This window comes from Ambystoma mexicanum, chromosome 8 (genome assembly GCF_040938575.1).
Source record: "Ambystoma mexicanum isolate Mex_15411 chromosome 8, UKY_AmexF1_1, whole genome shotgun sequence".
NCBI classification, from domain to species: Eukaryota; Metazoa; Chordata; class Amphibia; order Caudata; family Ambystomatidae; genus Ambystoma; species Ambystoma mexicanum.
In genome coordinates, this window is record NC_090929.1 from 121,550,059 (window position 1) to 121,572,270 (window position 22,212).

A 22,212-nucleotide genomic window follows, 5' to 3' on the forward strand; every position below is an offset into this window, starting at 1 on the left:
CAAAGGCGGTATTACAACACATGACCACATATGTACACGCTGCGTACACAGGAAAGAAATTAGAGAAAAGACTGGCAGCTTTAGATCTTTGGAAAATGTACAGAGAGGAGAAAGGGAAACTAGTATCGAAGGAATGGATGCTTAATCAGTATAAAGGGGAGGGTATTGAGCCCTCAGCTTCTCTTACTCCAGCTGAGATTAAAAGTGTAGATGCAAAGGAGACAGGATCTTACCCTTTAAAGGAATTAAAAGCAGCGGTGGGATGTAGTAACCCAACGTATGAGCCCCCTGCATATAGTAGTGATGACAGTCCAGAAGAGAGCAAAAGGAAGGAAGATGCCAGTAAGTTCATACGAGACAAAGAAGAAAGAGGCAGAGATTGAATATATCAACAGATATGGACAGAGAAATTAAGAGATGCAAAGGAGAAAAGGATAGGGCTGATGAGGTAACGCTTGTACAGAGCAAATGGAAGTGAGGACAGATATTACTCAAGTTAGATGGAAGAGCACCGAGGTGGTTAGGCAAAAGGAAGACAAGGATGAGCAAGAAAAGAAGGATAGGGAACGAGAAAAACGGTTGAGGGAGGATGAGCAAGGAAGAAAAAGCAGGGAATTACTCAAACAGATATATAGAGATGTTGGGTGTCCTGACCCACTTTTGAGCTATCATGCTGCAACATTTGGTGCTGTGGGCTTAGAAAATCCAAGATGGTCAAAAAGCCCACGTGTGCGCCACAATCCAGGAGAACCACGCAGTTTGTGCGTACACCAAAATGGCTGCCTAACTTGCCACCCACCAGTGCGAGCATGATGGGCCAGGGTGCCATGAGTGGAATGGGTGCCAAAGGTAAAACAGCAGCGCCTGTTAGCTCAAAAACGCTTTAAAATTACCTTTGGTTTCTCTGAATGCCAGCTCAAAATGCTTATTTTCAAACATTGCAACACATCCAAAAATCTCACTGAACACCAGCGGACATCTGGCAGAATGAAGTATGTGTGCATACAAAATCTGGGAAGATGAAGAGCCCAAAACAATGTTCATAACAAAACTGGCTGAGCTATGCATGTCAGCAGCCTAACTGAAACTGGATTAAAACCACCAAAAACGAAATGTTTAAATTAACTGAGTGACCTACTTTTGAGTGTCACATAGTTAGTAACTGTTAAAATGTCATAGTTTTGAACTTAGAATCAGCATTCTAGCTGCATATGTAAAAATTGTATTGACTTAAACTGGGGGACAAAAAGTGACATTTTATCTGAAACCTGGCTTAATGAAACTGAATTCTGCCTGACATCTACCCCCACAGGAGTTAAAACCTGCTCAGCCACTCTTCCCCTTGCCAAAAGGAGTTGTCACCTCTCTGATTAGATTAGGGGTGGATCAGCTGGGGACTACAGGGAGGTGAACAAAGGCCTGTCCTGGACTCAGGCAAAAGTTATATTGGGGGCATCGTAAAAGTGGCTTCCTCTTGGGAGACGTGGGAGGAGAAGTGCCTCTGGGAGCCACCCAAGCTGGAGGCGGGGACAGGCAGAAGCTTCCCCCATGTGCTTTGGAACCTAAACCACACCCATCTGGGCCAGAGCATAATTTTAAAAAGATAGATAACTCAAAGTGCGGACTTGTCAGAATTATATAAGTAATATCATTATTTTTGTGATTTTTCTGTGAACATTTTGAGATGCGTTAGGACCCTGGGGTGTATTCTGGGGGGTTGCTAGCGGAAAATAGGGTCTCACTCCAAATGTATGCATGTTAAAAATCTGACACTTCATCAATTCATGTCCATACTCCTTGCGCACATGTGTGTAAATTTGGGTAAATGTCGGATATTGCAAAACCAGTTAAAAAGCGCATAATGTTGTCATTTTTTAATGCAAGCCCCCAGGAAGATCAGAGGCGGACAAGCATGGACCATAAGGAATATATAATGTGCACATGTAATTTCAACAAATTGTATATCTGGGAAGGATGTATTTGAATCAAATATAGATTTGTGGGCAAACTGACCAGGGGAGGATCCTCTGACCCATAAAACCTACAGCATCACTCTGACTCACATTTCCTTCCCCCAATCATGGGAGAGGGGATAATTGGGCCAATGACAAGTAGAGAGGGGCAGGCTTAGCTAGGCCCTGGCACACACCCATTTTCAAAACACATAAAAGGAGACTGCTGGGACAGGTAGAGACATTCAAATCCAGTTGTTGCGGAGCGTTTTGCCGGACCACACCACATCCAGAAGATACCAGTTCCAGACTGACTCCAGCTACATACTCCAGAACCTAGAACTTATACTTTAGAAGCTAAATCAGAGGCCTAAAAGAACAAGCTGAGTTCTCTGCAGCAGGCCTCAAATCACTGCAAACTACTCACAGCCGGGTAAGCTGCTTGAATCCCTTGCCAAGAACTTTTGCCAGGACCAGTGCAGAGATCCAGGAGCCGTGCAGAGACCGCTGTATCCGGACAGACCAGACCAGTGCCAGACAGTGCAGAACCGCCGACCCAGAGACCAGATCGCTGTGAAGTGCCGCTAGCCTGATTGATCAGATCCGTGACGAGACCCAATCCTTCCAAATATATTGTGAGTACAGCTAGGACGGGGCAAAACCAAATCTCTTAGTTTAAAGCAATATAATTCAATCTATTTAACCTAAGTAGAACTGCCTCCTAACTGTCACCTGTCATTTGTAAAGCTGCACCACTGTCATTTGTCAATTCTGCAGCTGCAAAGCTGTCACCTGTCATTTTGATTTTACTTTAAATCCGAAAAACGACCTTTACAAAATCGTTCATATCTCTTTCCTCTGAAAGCTTAGAATCTAAGCTTTCCAACAAGCCTAGAACCGACTTCCTACTCCTTATACTTTTTCCGCAATCACGATTCATGCACTCGCTAATTTTACTGCGATTTGCGATTTGGTTAAAAATCCAGCCACGTGTAACCATCAGCAGTCATTTCTTTCCTTGGTAAAAATTCGTTTGCCTCTTAATCACCATCTCTGAATCATTGCTAAAGTGAGCCTGAACTCATCCCAAGTATCTCTCACTCACCCTGAACCTCCTAAAGGGAATTAAAAGCATTTTCAGCGTATTTTTCACTTCATTGCCACCACATTCAAAGCACTTGGGCCTGTGTTTTAAAACTCATACCGGTTTTCTCTAAGCTTGCTGGGGGGGAACTGAATTTCGTATTGTATTTGATTGGATTCCTGAGAACTGTGTGCTCCTCTTTCCATCTACTTCCATGTCTTACATTGAATAGGGGAGGGGGTGAATTGCCGGAGAAAAAGTGATTATATTATCTTTTGCTAAAATCATCTCAAGTATTTCTGTACTGACTTTTATTCCTCATTGCTTTTCCCTTGAAATCATAAAAGTATTTTTGCTACTTGATCCATCCTATACTAACTCCTCATTGATTATAAAGAAGTGTGCTAGTGTCAGATTACCCATTGTTGATTAACATTATATTTATAAGGGCGATATCGATTATTAATTTATTATAAAAGCGTGGTATCTATATTTTGTCTTATTTCTCAAATAAACCTTTTAAACTTGCAAAACAGAACTACTTCTTGGCTCAGTGGGATCAGGGGGATTCTAAGAGAGGGGTGTTATATAGGGGTAGTCATCCAGAACTCATGAACTGGACATAAAGATATATCAATAAGGGTTTCCATTCAGTATCCCAGACTAGGCATTGACTTAGCTGTAGTGTTGAATTGAATCTTCTTACAGAGAAGAACAAGAGAAGGACAAAAAGTGAAAAGAAATGTGACAGTCGGAAGAGAGAAATAGAAGAAAGGGAAAGGGAAGAAAGGAAGAGAGAATAAGAAGAGGCACAAAGAGGGAAGGAAACCACCGCACCGCCTCCCCTACTTAACTGCTTGGTCACTGTCCCTTCCCCTGCAACCCTACAGTGTCAGATCCGTCTCTCTAACGTGGGTCGGATCTGACTCCGCAGGGTCCCTTTTTAGATATTTTCTTTTTTTTTTGGTCCCCCGCCTCCAATTTTGTAGGAAGCGGGGGACAAGTATTTATAAAAATCGATCAAATGGTACTGGCTGAAATAGGTCAAATTGTACCATTCAATCATTTTTTTGTCGGTCAAAATGGGTAGTACCTTGAATAGAAGTGCTCTCCCGACACTCTTCTGCAAGCTCCCAGCGCCTTTCACAGGGACAGGCCCTTCAGGGGTCTGCCACTGTAAAATGTGACCTAAAAAACACATTTTTATCCTGTTTGAGGAACAGAAATGCATGCGACACAGCAGCGTTTCAGACCTTAAAAGAAATGCATGACAGGGTCAGGAAAGACCCTGTCATGCAGTGGCACCCCCACATCCTGTGCCCTTGGGTTGCCTACAATTCCTGCACATTTAAAAGTGCATCTTGCTTGGAAATGTTGGATGTGCTTTTAAATTGGCAGAAACACCCCCTGATTTGCTCAAGGAGGTGAAAAAGGCCATCTGAATGGGCGCGCATATAAAATGTGCCCATTCAGGTGTCCCTTGTGGATTGGGCTGCTCTTTTTTTGGGCGCAAGTGATGAGATGTGTTAGCGCATTTCATTTCTTGTGTTAAAAAAGTTTCGAGAACCTGGCACCCTAAGTATTTTATTTTAAAACAGTAGTTTTTGCAGATATATTTTTTAGTAAAAAAATAAAAAGCTGTTTTTGCACAAAACGGCCGTTTTAGCGGCATTTTGCACAAAAAGGCCGTTTTCGCAGCATTTTGCGGGTTCGCAAAATCACTCTAAGCTGGAGGGCCTGGATATCTCAGCAAATAAGGCAGAACAGCAGGTATGGGACTCAAGGGAGCTGCAAACGATCCCCTATACCAAAACCACAGGATGAGGAGGAAAACATGTTGAGTGATGAACGCAGAGCATTGTCTTTGAGTAGGTTACATTGAGATAGAGAAGGGGAGGATCATAGTCACACCTGTTGGGTCTAGCAATGTCAGACGAGGAAAAAGGAGTCAGGTCGTGAGATAGAAGGGGAGGGTACATGCGTCCCACTGAGAAGTCAACATTTGGATAAGGAGGTAAGATGGTCGGGTCTGGAACACTCTAAGGGAGTGGTCTTCAAACTTTTTTGGCTCGGGCCCCCCCTGAGCCAAGTTTGGGCAAGCCGGGCCCCCCTAAAAGTGCCGGATGGACAGTATGTAGAAATCGCCATGAACTTTTGCGTGCCGTCACCGCGCCCTACTCCCAGTACAGACCCTGGGCTCTCCCCCACCATACTCCCACCACTATCCCAGTTCTGCCGCCCCTCCTGCTCCCACCACAGTCCCATAACACAAACATATACACATCCATACACATTTAAATAAAAAATAAATCGCCATGAACTTACCTTCTGCAGGGGCCTTGCGCATGGTTGCTAAAACGCCCCGCTCCAGGTTGCTCTGCCCATATGTGTGAGGAGGCGCCGGAGCACCCCCTCGCACATACATACATGCAGTGCCCCAGCCAGCATTTCCAATGAGCTATGCAAGGCTGGCGAAGCAAAACACCCCCAAAATTGCAAGGCTCAGTGATCATGTGTGGCTGGGGAAATGAACTGTCAAAGGCAAACAGTGTTTCCCTTTGACAGTTCAGCCAGCCCAGAAGCACTCCCTCAGCTAGAAAAAGCAGCTGAGGGAGTGCTCAGTGTTTCACTGGGCTGGCTCCTCGGTTCCTCCATAATGGGTGAGGTGGCCAGTGGGTGAACGCCCCCTCACCCATTAGGGATGAGTTGGCAGGCTTGGACTGGCCTATAGGGCAATAGGGCGATGACTGTACCAAAAATGCAAAATGCTAGTGTAGGCCAATCAAAATGGGCCACTTTTTTTGGCCAATGTGGGCCAGTTTGAGGAGTTGCTTCACTATGCAGCTAGTAGTTTTGACCATTGTTGCTTAATTAATATTCTTTAAATATCACAATTTGTTTACATTTGAATAAATAACAACTCCTTGGGTACTATTCAAACAGTCTGTGACTAAAGGACTGCATATCCATTTGCAACTGCTGGCCATGTTTTCATTGGTGCCTAAGACTGTTTTATGGTCCAGTCTGACCATGTGAGCTGCCCCCTCCCATTTCCCCCAATCTAAAAAAAAAAAAAGTTTTTTTTTTTTTTTTTTTTTTTACATTTCATGCTGGGCTCTGGCGCCCCCCCTAGGAAGCGGCCGCGCCCCTCACAGTTTGAAGACCTCTGCCCTGAGGAAAGAACACCAGATCCGATACCATATCCCGAACTTTCCCTTAGACGATCATGTAGATCTACATAAGTAGGCCAAGGTCGTTACCAGCATGAAGACTAATAGGGACAATTTCCTCTGCATTAGGTAAATGAATAATGGGGTCTGGTTATGGGATGGGGTTCTCACAGTTCCCTTTGTTAGAGAAGGGGGAGCAAGACCGCAATACATTCCATAGCCTCAGATGGATAAGGATACATTAAAATGCAAGTTACCTAGTTTGGCTTCAGGGGCTGGGAAGTGGATATATGAATTAGAGAAAATGACAGCGGGAAATACATCAGCCATAGTGCACATAAAAGGTCTATTGAGACGCGTGAACCATGTGAAAAAACAGTGGCACTATTCTATCATATTTTGTGTCACGGATTGCCAGAACAAGTACAGAGACAAATGAAAAAACAAGTACAGAGACAAATGAAAAAACAAGTAGGAATGGAAGCGGAGCTGTGGGCTGAGATACAGTTAACTATTGTGCATCATTGTCGGGTATTACAAGAGGAGAACAGAAAGAAAGATGAGAACAGGAAGATTGAGGAAGCTAAGTTAGTTCTGAAAAAATTGTCAAAATGTGCTATAGAAGGGGCAGTCTTGACAAGTGGAAAAGGAGGAGGAATGCAAGAAATAACAGGTGCATCACAGGTGAATAATGTGCATCCAGTGGATCAAAGTGGGTATGGGTTTTGGCCACGAGGAACGGGTTCCGGAGGATTTAGAGGAAGAGGGGGTGGATTTCAGAACACCCAAGGTGGATTTCAAAATCCCCCGGGGGAAGTTAGAATACTCAAGGAGGATGCAATGCAGGGTTGGCCAGTGGGCCACCCCCTGTGTGCTGGAATTGTGGGATGACAGGGTATATTGCACGTATATGCAGAAGCCAAGGGAATGCGCAACATAATGAACAACCTTTAAGAGGGGAGACAGTTTATCCACCGCCATGTAGTACACAAACATGAGAGGGCTTTGCCCAGGATCACACCTCTTATCAGACACATGTGCCTCAAGCACAGCGGGTGCACCAGCAGGAGTCACAGCAAATGTACCCACCACAAGGGCAATCACAAAAAGCACCTATGCAGATGCAACAGAATGCGAACACAGGACAGATACTCACACCTAGGATAGGGGATGGCACTGGGGTAGGAGGAAACCCTTTCACGGGGACAGGGATGAATTTCTACCCTCAATAGGAAGGCTCACAGGGTGACTTCATATGTTCAGTACTATTAGTAACACCAGATCCTCAAGAGGAACCAATTGTCGATGTGAAGATAGGAGGCAAATCTTTTTCTTTTCTTGTAGATACTGGGGCGACTCGCTCTTGCATAAGGGAGGGAAAATACCCAATATCAGGTATTGCCATGAATGCTCAAGGGTTCTTTGGAGTTATGAATGTAGTTCCTTTTATTGATGAATTACCTGTTTATACAGGGCAATATGACATGTCTGTCCCCTTGTTATATTTGCGACTAATGCCAGTTAAAAATCTGGGAAAAGATTTGATGACAAAACTGAACATGATGATTTCATTCACTGATCACGGAATGGTGTGCTCCACTCAAGGAATACACTATTTAAATGTAGGAGAGCTTATACTGGCATTTACAGGGCAAGTGGCTCTATGAGGAGTCCCAGTAGATCCGGCGGTCTTCAAGTATGGAGTGAGCATTTTATTAACATGGCTACCTGGATTAGCAGGGAAGATTGTGAGGATACTTGATGAGTTCTTATTTAAATCACAGGTACCTCTGGATGAGGAAGAATGGCAGACTATTCCTATAGAACTGGAAGCAGCTATAGTACGTGGGAAAAGAGCAATTCTAAAAGGAATAGATGATAGCTCTTGATAAGGGATACAGATTGACTGACATAACAGATGAAGCTATGTTCTCAGATGAACGTATAGATGATGAGGTAGTGTTTTTTATATGCACTGCATATTGGATACAAAGTGAGAAAAGGGAAGTCCTGCAGTGAATGGCACTAACACTGCAACAACCAGCATTCTTTCAGGAAGACCTAGAAGACCTAGAAAAGGTGCCAAGTGTCCTTTGCCCATAGGATGTAGCCCTATTGAATGGAATAGGAGAGGTTAAAATAAAACGTAAGCCAGGGGCCATTTTACCCTGAGCAAAAAGGTATCCTATGTCTTGAGAAGCTGATGAAGGCATATTCAAAACTATTTCAGAAATGATTAATCAGGGAATCCTAGTGCCATCGGAATCCCCTTGTAATACTGAAGTGTATCCGATTAAGAAATCTCAAGGAGGGTCGTGGAGATTTCGAAAAAATGCATTTTTCTCAAACCCGTTGCACAAAGACTCACAAGACCTTACTTCCTTTATGTTCCAACAAAAGAGACTAAAACATACTATTTTACCTCAAGGGTACTGTGAGTCCCCATCCATTTTTAACAGGGTCCAACAGGTGGATTTAGGCAACATTGAACTCAAGAGTGAGGTAATTCAGTACGTAGATGACATATTAATCTTCAGTGAAACAGAGGATACATGTAGACAAGACTGTGTCCAGTTAATGACTATATTGGCAGACAAAGGATACAAGGTAGAAAAGGAGAAATTACAGTATTGCCAGGAAGAGGTGTTGTACATAGGCCAGTTAATTTCACGTTAAGGAAAGAAAGTGACACCTAAAAGAGCTGAGGATATAATAAAAACACCAAAGCCAAATAAAATAAGGCAAATGCAGCAATTTCTGGGCTTATGCAATTATTGCAGGGCCTGGGTGTTTGACTACAGCAAATATACAAAACCGCTTTTGCAAGCACTTAAGAAAGCAAAAGTCGGTAAGGAAAAGATAGAATGGACTGAAGAAATTGAGGAAGGATTTGAGGAATTAAAAAGAGCAATATGTACTGCTCCAGTTTTAGGAATTCCCAATTATAGTAAAGAATTGTATTTGTTTTCATACACCAATGGGTCAGTAATGACAGCAGTACTCACACAAAGAACAACCCTAGGATATAAACCTTTGGCGTACTACAGTGGTATTTTAGACCCAGTTATGAGAGGACAATTTCCATGCGAACGATCTTTGGCTGCTGATGCATTTGCAATTGAGCAGTCCACAAGTATTTCCATGGGCTGTTCCATGATTCTATATGTGGAACACGCCTTGTTTGCCATTTTAGAGAAACCAAAAGGTACATTGGCGTCACAAAGAGCATCTGCATACGAGGTGATGATCTCTAGTCCAGAGATTAAAATAGTGAGGTGTAAAATAGTTAACTCAGCCACTTTTGTAGCTGAACCTTGCAAAAGCAGTTGCCAAACACATAAGGCCAAAGCAAAAAAAGGAGTAACACAGTGCCACATCCTGTGTGAAACCCTGCCTGAAAAGGGTGTGGAGCTGCCGATTTTTCCACAAAGATCTCATGCTGAGAAGCAGCAGCAGAATTAGACATTCTTAGCAGAGAGATACAAAAGGACAATGGTTTATCGCCTCTCTTCTCAACAGCAATCCCTGATTTTCAACTAAAATCTATACCTTCAGCAAAACAAAACTCGGCCCCTCCAAATATCAGTGAGGAAAACTGAAGTGTGTTGAAGCTAGGACAGATGCCAGAACCTGCCATTGTTTCCGAAGGAGACTGAGGGACCCAGCTCTATAGCAGACTGGGGACTAATTCACAATATGTCTTTTTACATAAGAGAGGTTCCTTAAGCGAGACAATGGGCCTCATTACACGGAATGCGGTAAACCATGGTACTATTAGAACCATGGTTGCTGCCGGTACCATACCGGTACCACCATGGAGGAAAGGGGAATTACCACCCCATTCCAAGGTTGGCGGGGCGGTAATTCCCCCTTTCTCCATGGCCCTTCCCCATTTTTGCCCCATAGGGCTCAATGGGAATGGGGAAGGAGCTAATTACGGTACCGCAAATTGCGGTACCGTAATTAGCACCAAGGTCCCTTTGCGGGTCCCAACTTTAACGGCTGGTCTATACCAGCTGTTAAGGTCGGGTCCGCAAAGGGACCTCGTAGTAAGGTGGTAAGGGTTTACCGGTACCAGTGCCCTTACCGGTAGCGGTAAACCCTTACCACCTACCGTGTAATGAGGCCCAATGTGCTAGGGCACCCCTTTCACTTGTGTTAAAATAAATGTCTGTGATTCACATCCGTGTATTCAACCTTTAATCACAAAAGGGACACACCGTGTATACAACCTTTAATCACAAAAGGGACACACCGCTAAACACATGGAAATGCCATGCACTTCCCTGCATCCCTTCAGCTCAGGTGCACGGGAATTTCCAATGCACAGAAGAATATTTCTAACCTTTCTGTACATTTTCTGCAGTTCAGGACAACAGCAACATGACATGCTGCTGTACCAGATACGTTCCCTACTTTCATCAGAGAATTGTATTTTTTGGCATTTCTACAATTTAGATTGTGATGATCTTAAGGCCCATCATGTTGAATTACACTCTCATGACCCACAAGAGTGCTGGGAACCAATCAATATATTTATGTGAGGCAGGTAAACAAGACCCTAATCTATTCATAGGTGTTCAGTTACACATTATTTGAATTGGTGCACGGCCCTTCCCAAAATTATTTTTTTCAATGTTACTTTATTAGTGTAACTCTTCTGTTCACTTACCAACAACATTCACCTTTACACACAGTTTATTCATGAGTAGGCCACTCTTGGCAGTCCCAGAACTAATATTCTGGGGTTTGACCTAGGGTACAATGCATAGAGATGCCTGGGCAAATGAGCCAACAATCAACCACGATTGCCCACGCACACTCACAAGCCCCTCGTGACGCCAACATTACATTTCTGCAAATCTGCCTTGGAATCAGAACCCAATTTTCGGCGCCCTTAAGGACCCTGCCCCCTCCTCTCTCCACCCAACAGGACTGAGACGCACCCAGGCTGTCACAAAGCATTCTTCCTTTGCTTCTCTGTTTGTGGCATCCATTTCCCCTTTTCCCATCCCCTTACCTTCCCCTGGCTCATTTTCTTTCTTTCCATACTAAAGTCTGCATACCGCTGGCAGGGGCACGGTGTGCCTCTCTACAGACAAGCCTATATGCTCTGTACCTACTGCGGTGTTGACTTAGCGCATAGCACAGCTTGTGAGTCGATGGGGCGGGGGGCGTGGGGCATAATACAGTTCAACAATGTTCCAATGTGAATGGGATGTGACTGGCATTTTGCCATGTCAATGTTTGGGTGTTAGGGTCCAGGTTTTCAAATGTTCACTCAATATAATGTACAGTTTTCTTACAAAATAGGCAGATTCTGCTAATGCAGCATTATGATGTATAGGTTCATAGGAGTAATGGACGGATGGACGGACAGATGGTTGGAAGGAGGGACAGATGGATGGATGGACGGACAGACGGATGGATGGATGGACGGATGGATGGATGGATGGATGAATTGATGGATGGGCGGATGGATGGATGGATGGATGGATGGATGGACGGACGGATGAATGGATGGATGGACGGGTTCCCCCTTACCTTGCCCAGAGGATCTCCAAACCCCTCTCCTCCAGGCCATTCAGAACGCCCTACACCAACATGATCACTGTTCTCAAAACTCTCAAAATTTGTGCAGGCGGAAGCAGCTTCCCTATTCAGGCTGCTCACAACTGGAACTCCTTACCGCCGCACATCAGACTGATTGACTCTCATGCGGCCTTCCGTAAGCCTATCAAAACTCTGCTCTTTGTCTGATATCTCTGTACTAAAACTGCTTTGACTACTGCAGCGCTAGTGACTATGTAACCCTGTCACAAATATGATGTATTACCTTGTACCTTGTCTAAGAACCTTCCATGGGCAGCAAACTCTCGGGATGATGGTGGAAACTTCGGTGGGCTCTGAGGTACAGGTAAGCTACCTGCAGAAAAATAACACCTACCACTTGCGTCTCCTGAGAGCAATAAGACCCTTCATTAATGAAGTCAATGCTGCGACAATTGCTAGATTGCTAGAGCCATCATCCTGTCGCGGCTTGACTATGGCAACGCTCTACAGCTTGGAGCTACGAAGAGGGAAATTCAAAAGTGCCAAGTCATACAAAACAACGCAGTTCGCATAGTTAAGAATATAAAAAACAGAGAACATGTGTCAACAGGGAGAAGAGCACTCCATTGGTTAAGAGTGGAGAATAGAGTTAACTTTAAGGCCATGACAATTATCCACAGATGCTTATATGGAGAGGCCCCCTGCTATTTCAAAAAAAAAAAAATTCTCCTTTTATACCCCCGGAAGATGCCTAAGATCAGCCAACAGGGGCACCTTGAATATTCCCCATGCCAAGCGTGCAATCGGGCAAGGTAAATCCTTCCCGGTAAAAGCAGTATTTATGTTATTTATTTATTTTAATTTTTGTAACGCGCCGACATGCCCGCGGGCCTCAGGGCGCACACAGAACAGAAACAAGACGAAGACAGACAGGCATAAGAGGCAAAAGGAGAGGAAAATCAGGAGGTTATTCCAAGTTGAACAAGTGAGTCTTTACGGCACGTTTAAACGTGGCATAGCTCTGGATCTGCTGCATCCCAGCAGGAAGTGCGTTCCACAGAAGGGTACCCTGAGCATCAAGAGTAGTACCTCCAAATTTGCCTGTCCTGAATTTAGGATAGTTGAGAGTGACCGCAGAGGAGGAGCGAAGGTTTCTCATATTAGGTTTGATGCTTATGCGGGATGACAGATAGGTTGGGCTGCTAAGACTGAGGCATTTGTGGGTCGTGGTAAGCATCTTGTGCGTTATGCGGTGTTTAACAGGAAGCCAGTGGAGTTTTTTCCTGAAAGTGGAAATGTGTGAGCGACGCGACTGATTGAAAATGTTACGCACGGCATTGTTCTGTGCCACTTGTAGAGATTGGATATTAGAGGCTGTGGTGCCCGCCAAGAGGCTGTTACAATAATCCAATCTTGAATTTATCAATGCAGTGGACAAGAGAGCACAGTTCTCTTCCGATGTGAATGGGCAAATATATCTAATTCTCTTGTTTATAATACCACAACTAGATTTAATGCTGGAAACATGGGAGTTCATGGAGAGTTCTTCATCAAGGACAACTCCTAAGGTCTTGACTTTCTTTTGAACGATGATGGTATTGTTGGCAATATAAAAACTGGCGTAGTTAGGATCAAGTTTTGCCCGAGTGTTTTTAGATGCCACAATAAGGAGTTCAGTCTTTTTATCGTTTAGGGCAAGAGAATTGCAAGCCATCCAGTCTTGTATGGCTTTATATATTTGGTTAATGGTTTCCGAATCACTGCTGTATGAGCTACTCAACTGAATAACAACCTGAGTGTCATCAGCGTAATTTGTATATTGCACTCCTAATTTGTTCAAAAGATCGAGAAGGGGCCGGATATAAAGGTTGAAGACCAACGGCGACAGACAGGAGCCCTGAGGCCCTCTGCATGTCTGAGAAATTGGAGAAGATTGTTTATCACCAACGCAAACCCTTACCATTCTGGGACCCAGAAAGGAAGCAATCCATTTGGATGCATTAGCAGAGCAGTTGGGGACATCTCCCAGTCTTGACACTAGTAAGCTGTGATCAACTAGGTCAAAGGCTGCGGAGAGGTCGAATCGCATAAGCAGAGCAGCTTGGTTTTTGTCAGCTATGCTAGCAAGTGTTGATTTGAGATCCAGCATAGCTGTCTCAGTTCCGTGACGAGCTCTATATCCCGACTGACGGGTACCCAGGATGTTGTGTTTTTCAACATGGGCCTGTAGCTGTAAGTAGGCAAGTTTATCAAGTATCTTGAGAACATAGGGCACGTTAGTTATGGGCCTGTAATTGTCGTTGTTGGCTGGGTCAAGGTTTTCCTTTTTCAGTAGAGGAGTGATCCAAGCCGACTTTAACAGGTCCGGCACCAGACCCTCATCAAAGGAGAGGTTAACCAGTTTGGTAATCCATGGAACCAGGGTCTCTAAGGACTCCTTAAGAATGCTGGTGGGGCAGTCGTCAGCAGGTCAAGATGTGGCTTTAAGGTCCTGTATGATTTTGAATACTTCATCTTCAGTATAGTGTGAGAAAGAGAATGGAGGGATGGTGTTTTCACAGGTGTTGGGTGAAGTGGTATTAGTAATGGATTGTGTAACAGCTACGTTATCAAGGGCTTTACTATTTTTTTCTTTATGAGAATTAATCTTGAGTAGAAAGGCATCATGAATGCCTTGACACCACTTATCATCCTTGATAATGTTGTGAATGGGAGGAGGCTGTTTTTGAAATTATGCTAAGATTTTAAATAACTCCCCTGTGTTAGATTGAGCATTCACTATTATTTCATTATAGTGTGTAGCCTTTGCCTCTATAATGAGTTTTTGTAGCTGAGAATGGATTTTTTATATTTTGTTAGGGTGTTATCATTGGGGTCTTTCCTCCAGGCTCGTTCAAGAGCTCTCTTTTCTTGTCTGGCAGTAAGAATTTCATTGTTGAACCAGGTGTTCTTTGTGGTCTTGGACTTTATTGCCTATATTTTCAGTGGAGCAAGGTCATTAACTGCTTCTTTGATGTTAGTGGACAGATGTTGATAAGTTTTGAAGGATCATCAAAGTTGTCTAGGGATTGAAGCTTAGTTGACAGTAGTGCTGTAAGTTTTGGGGCTGTTAAATTCTTCAGGAGGAGATGGTAGTGAAATCTTGGCTTGAATGAGAAAATGGTCCGACCAGATACATGGTGTGACAAGGATGTCGGAGATGTTGGTGTTTTGGGACAACAGCCAGTCCAAGGTGTGACCCTTGCTTTGCGTGGGAGACTCCATCCACTGGGTAAGGCCAAAGGAGGTGATGGTGTCCATAAGGTTGGTACCTGCTTTGTCCTGCTGGTCATTGGTCCAATAGTTAAAATCACGCATAACAATAACAGGGCCTATGGTGGCACAGATCTGGGCCAGTAGATCACTAAACTGTTCTTCATAGACTCTCACAGCCTTCCGAAGAAGTGTGGGGAATTTCATGACACTCAAGACTTGACTTGCACATCATTGCCACTCCACCACCTTTGCCTAGCAAACGGTCTGCTCTAAAGAGGGTGTAGTCGTCGGGCACGGAGAGTGTGGCCTGGGTGGGAAGGTCGGGGTTGAGCCAAGTTTCGGTTATGCCATAAAGTCATGCTTCAGATCATTGGTAAGGTCGAAGATTTTCCACACCATGCTTATATAGCGAGCGTGTGTTCAGAAGGGAGAGAGATAAAACTAGCAGCGCAATCTTGGGTCTATTCATATTGGACTGGCTCGGTTTTTTCTTCAAACACATAAGTAAGCAAAGGCAAGAAGTATCTAAAACTTACTTTGTAGACTACTGGAACAAGATGCAGATGGTACTACGGCTAGAAGCGAACTATCAGAGATTCAGGAAACGGATTAAAACCTTGCTGTTCCAATGAGTAATACAGTCCCCTCTCCCAGCTTCCAATCTAATTCAAAGATGAGAATGATGTGTTTTTGATTTTCTTGGTTCCCGCGCCCTGATGCCTGCAGGCTACCGGCGCGTAATAAGCAGACACATAACATAACATTCATGTAACCCAGAATCAAGCCTTCTTAAGCTCCTCTTATAGCGCCTCGATGCCTAAGGGCTGCAGTGTGCTCTACAAATCTAAATAAATAAAAATGGATTGATTTACAATCAAAGCGTGGCCATTGGCTAGATTGTAAAAGTCTTGCTGCGGTACGTCTGAACTTCCATGTTGTCAACAGTGAAAGCCAGTTATAAACTGCATGCAGAATTAATGCAAAAGTAGCGAAGCTGAGGCCAAAGAAGGAACCCTGCTTGTCTTGGTGGAGTTTGCATTAAACAAAGGCCACGTGGAATAGTAACTCACATCTCCTGTGCTTCATTTGTGGGAGTGTTTGCCAGGGCTCAGCCCTGGAACTTATTTCTGAGCCCCAGGACTTATTGTCTGAGACTCACTTTGATAATGATGTGGTGTTTTAGCAACTTTATTATTGTAAATGCCTGTCACATAATAAGCATCAGTGAAAAATGTAAATGATGATTGTGTTTATAGACACACTTAAACATTTCTCTCATGTCAAGACACAACGAGTATGTTATTTTATGTGTATTGGCACTAGTAAATCACACATCTGCCATAGTGAGTACATCTGTCAACCACAATAAGCCAGTAGGAGTTGCAGCTTTAACCCCATATATGTTGACAGCATGGGCAGCAGCCATGGGAGGTGGCAACAGTGGGCAGGGAGTTGCCCATCCTGACATCTCATGGGCGTGATAGAAGATATTTGAGCCACTGCACTTATTTTGTTTGGAAATTAAGCACTGCACATCTCAATCTTGCATGTACTGGCAAACACAAGAGGCTCATGACAATACAACTCTATGACCCCTGAATTCTTCGCCCACTTCCCTCACCACACACACCATAAACTATCAAGACACAACACTGTGCTTATAAACCCACCCTAATACATCTAGACTTATTTGAAAATGTTTGTTTGTTTATTCATTTTTAATGTGCACCAGACCCAGGGGTATCAGGGCGAAGCAGATTACGACAGATGCAAAGTTTAAAATATTTGTCACAATACATTGGCAAGGATACAACAAATTGACAGGTTATGCTGGCAACAGTTTTCCGTCCATTGCAATAAGAGCAGTGCACCACACTTATCAAAACGGCATTGTTAAAATAGAAGTCTGTGTAAAGGGACAGCATGCCGGGTTCCTTCCACAGCTCATGCGACTACGGTCCACGTGTGCGCAGCCAGCTTTGCTCGGTGTGTCATCACACTGGTAACCAAGCCGTCTAATAAACCGACGACAGTTCGCACACTTTGACTACAGTTTATGGACCGCATCAGGGTCGGATTGGCCCCTCGGCCGGGAGTGAGGGGCCGGTTTCTGGCCATACCTGGGCTGGTTTGGAAGAAAAAAATGGACAATTTTTTTTTCAAATTTCTTTTTTTTTTTCAAAAACCTTTTTATCCTTCTTAGGCCGATAAATGAGTACCAACACAGGTTGGGTGATATTGTATGCATATTTGTTCTATAAAAAAGGGCTTAAGCGTGTGCTATACCATAACATATTATTTTGGCATTGGACGTCTGCTTGGATTCACAGTAATTTAGTGTACTTAGGAACAATGCTATTTAATGCCACTTCCTGTTTTGTTAAGGTGTGAAAGGTTGTGTTTCATCACTTCCTGGGATGTCACTTTGGGGCGGGGTCAGATGACATCACTTCTTGTGATGTCATCAGAGGTCAAGGGTCGTGAGGCAAGGGGTAGGCCACTTTTTTGTGGCGAGTGGTGGGCCACTTTTTTTTGGGTGACCGGGCCTTTTCCTTGTCCCAGTCCGAACCTGGACCGCATATCCGCACTTTCCAGGCACTCTCACAGACGCTCCAGAAACAGTGGGGTGCGGGCGCGGCAGCCACATTATCAGCGCGTCTTTCATTGGCCAGGTGCTGCCGTAGAGCACGTTCCTGCACGCGGCGTTCAGTGATAGGCTGGCCCTTCTCTGAAGGGTGGTTATAGTTTTAATCAAACGGCAACTGAATGTAAACAGCTGCAATGTAATCATTTTAAGGGGACAGAACAACCCTTTTCAGCAGCAAAGCTAGGCCTTCAATCTCGCAGAAGTGCTTTACTTTTAATCATCAGACTGGCCCACACTTCTCTCTGCCATAGGCGTAATTTTAGGGGGGGACAGTGGTGTTCGTCCCCCTCAACTTTCATGGCACACCATTGTGTCCTCATTCATTTGGCTGGGGCACCTTTTGTTCAGATGTCATGTCCCGCCCAACATTTTCTGAAAAGTTACTCCACTGCTCTCTGCAATATCATACCTTTAAAGAGGCAGTACGAATAACTCTCAGCTGCATTTATACGCCTAATGGTTCCCTGATCATTTGGAAGCACCCACACTTCACAGCAGAAATATCAGACTTTGATGGAAAAGAACCACAATGTTAATGTCGCAATGTTAAGGAGACTGCAGCCACACAACCGATCAGCAAATGTATTGCTTAATGGAACAATAACACACTTCTCACCGAAATGTACCCGTGTAATTAGACAAGTCCACGCTTCCAGGAAGCAGTGCCGTACATTCAATGAGACAGACGCCACGCATTTCAGCAGCAACTCTATATTTGAATGCAAACCCCCCAAAAATGTCACGTTGTAATTTTAAGGAAACTCCACCCACTACCGTATTTATTCATTTAATTATTTTTTTTTTATAATGCGACCGCACCTGAGTTGGGTTGCTAAACCGGCAGCCGGGATTCGAACCTCTGTTGCTGTGCGTGGTGTGCGTTGCCCCCGTGCTATCCTCCATTCACCACTAGAGGTATACTTTTAATGGGACAGTACCCGTACTTCCCTTCAGCAATAGCGTTCATGTAATAGAATGTTATACTAGCTCACATGATGCATGCATTGCGTTTAATGAGCAGCACCCACACTTTCCAGATGCCAATGACAGGAGTGACACTTCTTTGCAGAGATGCAGCATTATTACTAGAACAGTACCCACACTTCTCAGCAGTTTATACTTTGTATGCGACCATACTCGGGCACCAACAGGCCTGTAAAAAGTGCAACGAGAGAACATTGGCACCTCTGTTCCGATGTATGGTTGCAGCACGTCTCTGCGGTGCTTCGATAGGTTTCATCGGAAGTAGCAAGCACCATGGGACTCGAGTGAAGCAGTTGGGTTCTTCGATGGCTGCAATATAGGCCCTTTTCACCACCGTGTTACCCCTGCAGTGGGCAGAATGGGTTCTTCACAACAGGAATAATATATATATATATATATATATATATATATATATATATATGTATCTTAAGACTGTTTTTTCTTAACAGTCAGAGTGAGAGGCACTCCCAATGTCCTCTTTATTATGCATATATATATATATATATATATATATTTTTTTTTTTTTTTTTTTTTTACGGGACATGGGTGCCATTCCTTAGCAGCAGCGATGGTGCACTTTAAAAAGTGAGTGAATGCACCATACGCCCATGGTATTTAAAGGGTTAACGAAATGGTGCAGAAACTTCCAAGCAGCAGAACGACTCAGCAGCAATTTCAATGTGAGAGCGCATGCACTTCTCGGCAGCAATGCTATACTTTCAATATGCGAGTGCATGCACTTCTCAGCAGCAATTCTTTACTGTTATTGTGAGAGTGCATGTACTTCTCAGCATCAATGCTACACTATTATGGTGAGAGTGCATGCACTTCTCAACGACAGTGCTCTACTTTCAATGTGAGAGTGCATAATGTACTACCTCTGCTGGCAGTTTGTCATGAAGGAGGAGAACAAAGGACATGTTGCTGTGTAGTAAAACTGGAAAAATGGGAGCAGTTGCTCGCCCCTCCAACCCCGAGGCTGGTGCACATTTCAACTGAAAACATTGAAAGGCTTGGACACCATCCCTGAGCATGTATAGCCCATGGTTTATGAAGTAGTCTACCCATAAAAACTGTGGGAATCATTTCCACGCTTTAGCCCAGCAATACCACACCAGAGATACCCTGACTGTACCGCAGTGTTTCAGGCTACTCAGGACTCTACTCCTGACTGTACCCCAGTGTTACAGGCTACTCGGGACTCTACTCCTGGCTGTACCACGGTGGTACAGTCTACTCAGGACTCTACCTCTGACGGTACCACAGTGGTAGAGTCAACTCAGGACTCTATTCCTGACTGTACCACAGTGTTACAGTCTACTCAGGACTCTACTCCTGGCTGTACCACAGTGGTACAGTCTACTCAGGACTATACTTCTGACTGTACCACAGTGGTAGAGTCTACTCAGGACTCTACTCCTGACGGTACCACAGTGGTAGAGTGTACTCGGGACTGTACCTCTGACTTACCACAGTGGTACAGTCTACGCAGCACTCTACTTCTGACTGTAACTCAGTGGTACAGTCTACTCAGGACTGTACCTCTGGCTGAACCACAGTGATGCAGTTTACTCAGTACTGCACCTCTGGCTGCACCACAGTGGTGCAGTCTACTTAGGACTTTACCTCTGACTGTACCACAGTGGTACAGTCTATGCAGGACTCTCACTGTACTTCAGTGGTACACGCTACTCAGGACTGCACCTCTGGCTGCACCACAGTGGTGCAGTCTACTCAGGACTGTACATCCGGCTGTACCACAATGGTGCAGGCTACGCAGGACTGCACCGCTGACTGTACCACAGTGGTACAGTCTACTCAGGACAGTTACTTCTGGTTGTTCCACAGTGGTGCAGTCTACGGAGGACTGTACCTCTGGCTGTACCACAGTGGTGCAGTCTACTCAGGACTGCTCTGACTGTACCACAGTGGTACCGTCTATGCAGTACTATGACTGTACTACAGTGGTACAGTCTACTCAGGACTGCACCTCTCACTGTACCGCAGTGGTGCAGTCTACTCAGGACTGCTCTGACTGTAAGTGGTACTGTCTACTCAGGTCTGTACCTCTGATGTGAAGCTTAGAGCGCTATGGTGCGTCTTCTTGTTCACGTTGCAAACACATATTTTTCCTAAAACTGAGTTCAATCATTACTGTGTTTGTTTTTGGTGTTGGTTTTGACAAGTTAATGAGACTTTAAAATGTTACAGGGACTTGAATGTATTCATGTTAACCAGTTTGAGACTTGAGCATGTTGCATACATGAAAATACATATTTACTTAACAATGTGCAGCTCTGCCTCGTGTGTTGGTCTGTTGACAATTATTGAGTGCATTATTGAGTGCATGCGCTCAAAAGAAGGACCAGGATGGACGTTGAAATTATCAATTAACTTCTTGCTGAAATGTTAATTGTTTTATCCTAATATTTTCGATTCAGCTGAAAATCTGATTTTAAATTTAAATGTACATTACAATTTTGTTTCAACATATTTAATTATGTTTGTTATGTATTGCTTTTATGGAAACCGTTGCTTTTTTCCCGAAATAAAGCTTCCTTGACTCCTTTAATGTTTCTTCTTACGCCTCCCCTCCCTCCTGCTCCCCAGTCTCTTTTTCCATTTCTATCTCTACACCCGCTTCTCATGCCTTCAACTTCTCGCCAGTTCCTGCTGACTCTACAACGCCCTACTTGCCTCACTAGCCCGTGCCCTATCCCAGGAACGCTGTTTTTACTCTGTGCCTACATTTCTGCATTCTTCTGCCCCCTCCCACTCACCCCTCCCCTCTTCGCATGCCTGCTGCCTGGCAGATTCATTCCTACTGCTGTAAACTCCTGACCCTCTCTTTTCGTCTTTAATTACATTCCTATTCCTGTGACCCCTTCTACCGCTCTAGCCACTTTTGCTTCCATTCCTACTCCTATAACCCCTGCTCTATCCAGTTTTACTTCTATTCCCACTCCTGTGACCCCTGCTCCTGGCCTAACTACGTTTACTTACATCCCCACTCCTGTGACGCCTGCTATACCCTTGTTTACTTTCATTCCTACTTCTGTGACCCCTGCTACACCTATGTTTACTTCCATTCCTACTCCCCTGACCCCTGCTCCACCCACTTTTACTTACACTCCTAATCATGTGGTTCCTTTCTCCTGCTCTACCCACTTTTACTTCCATTCCTACTCCTTTGCCCCTGCTCTGACCATCTTACTTCCATTCCAACACCTGCGCACACTGCTCCACCCACTTTTCCTTACACTCCTAATCATGTGACCCCTTTCCCCTGCTCTGGCCACCTTACTTCCATTCCAACACCTGTGCACCCTGCTCCACCCACTTTTACTGACATTCCTACGCCTGTGCACCCTGCTCCACCCACATTTACTGACACTCCTACGCAGTGCACCCTGCACCACCCGCTTTTACTGACATTCCAACACCTGTGCACCCTGCACCACCCACTTTTACTGACATTCCAACACCTGTGCACCCTGCTCCACTCACATTTATTGACATTCCTACTCCTGTGTACCCTGCACCACCCGCTTTTACTGACATTCCAAC

At 44.4% G+C, this 22,212-nt stretch overlaps 1 protein-coding gene across 2 annotated transcripts in view; it reads right to left on the reverse strand.

Annotated features, from left to right (window-relative positions):
- Positions 1–22,212, reverse strand: part of ADGRD2 (adhesion G protein-coupled receptor D2) — a 1,057,913-nt gene that overhangs the window by 1,012,667 nt on the left and 23,034 nt on the right. The gene's annotated exons all lie outside the window — the stretch shown is intronic.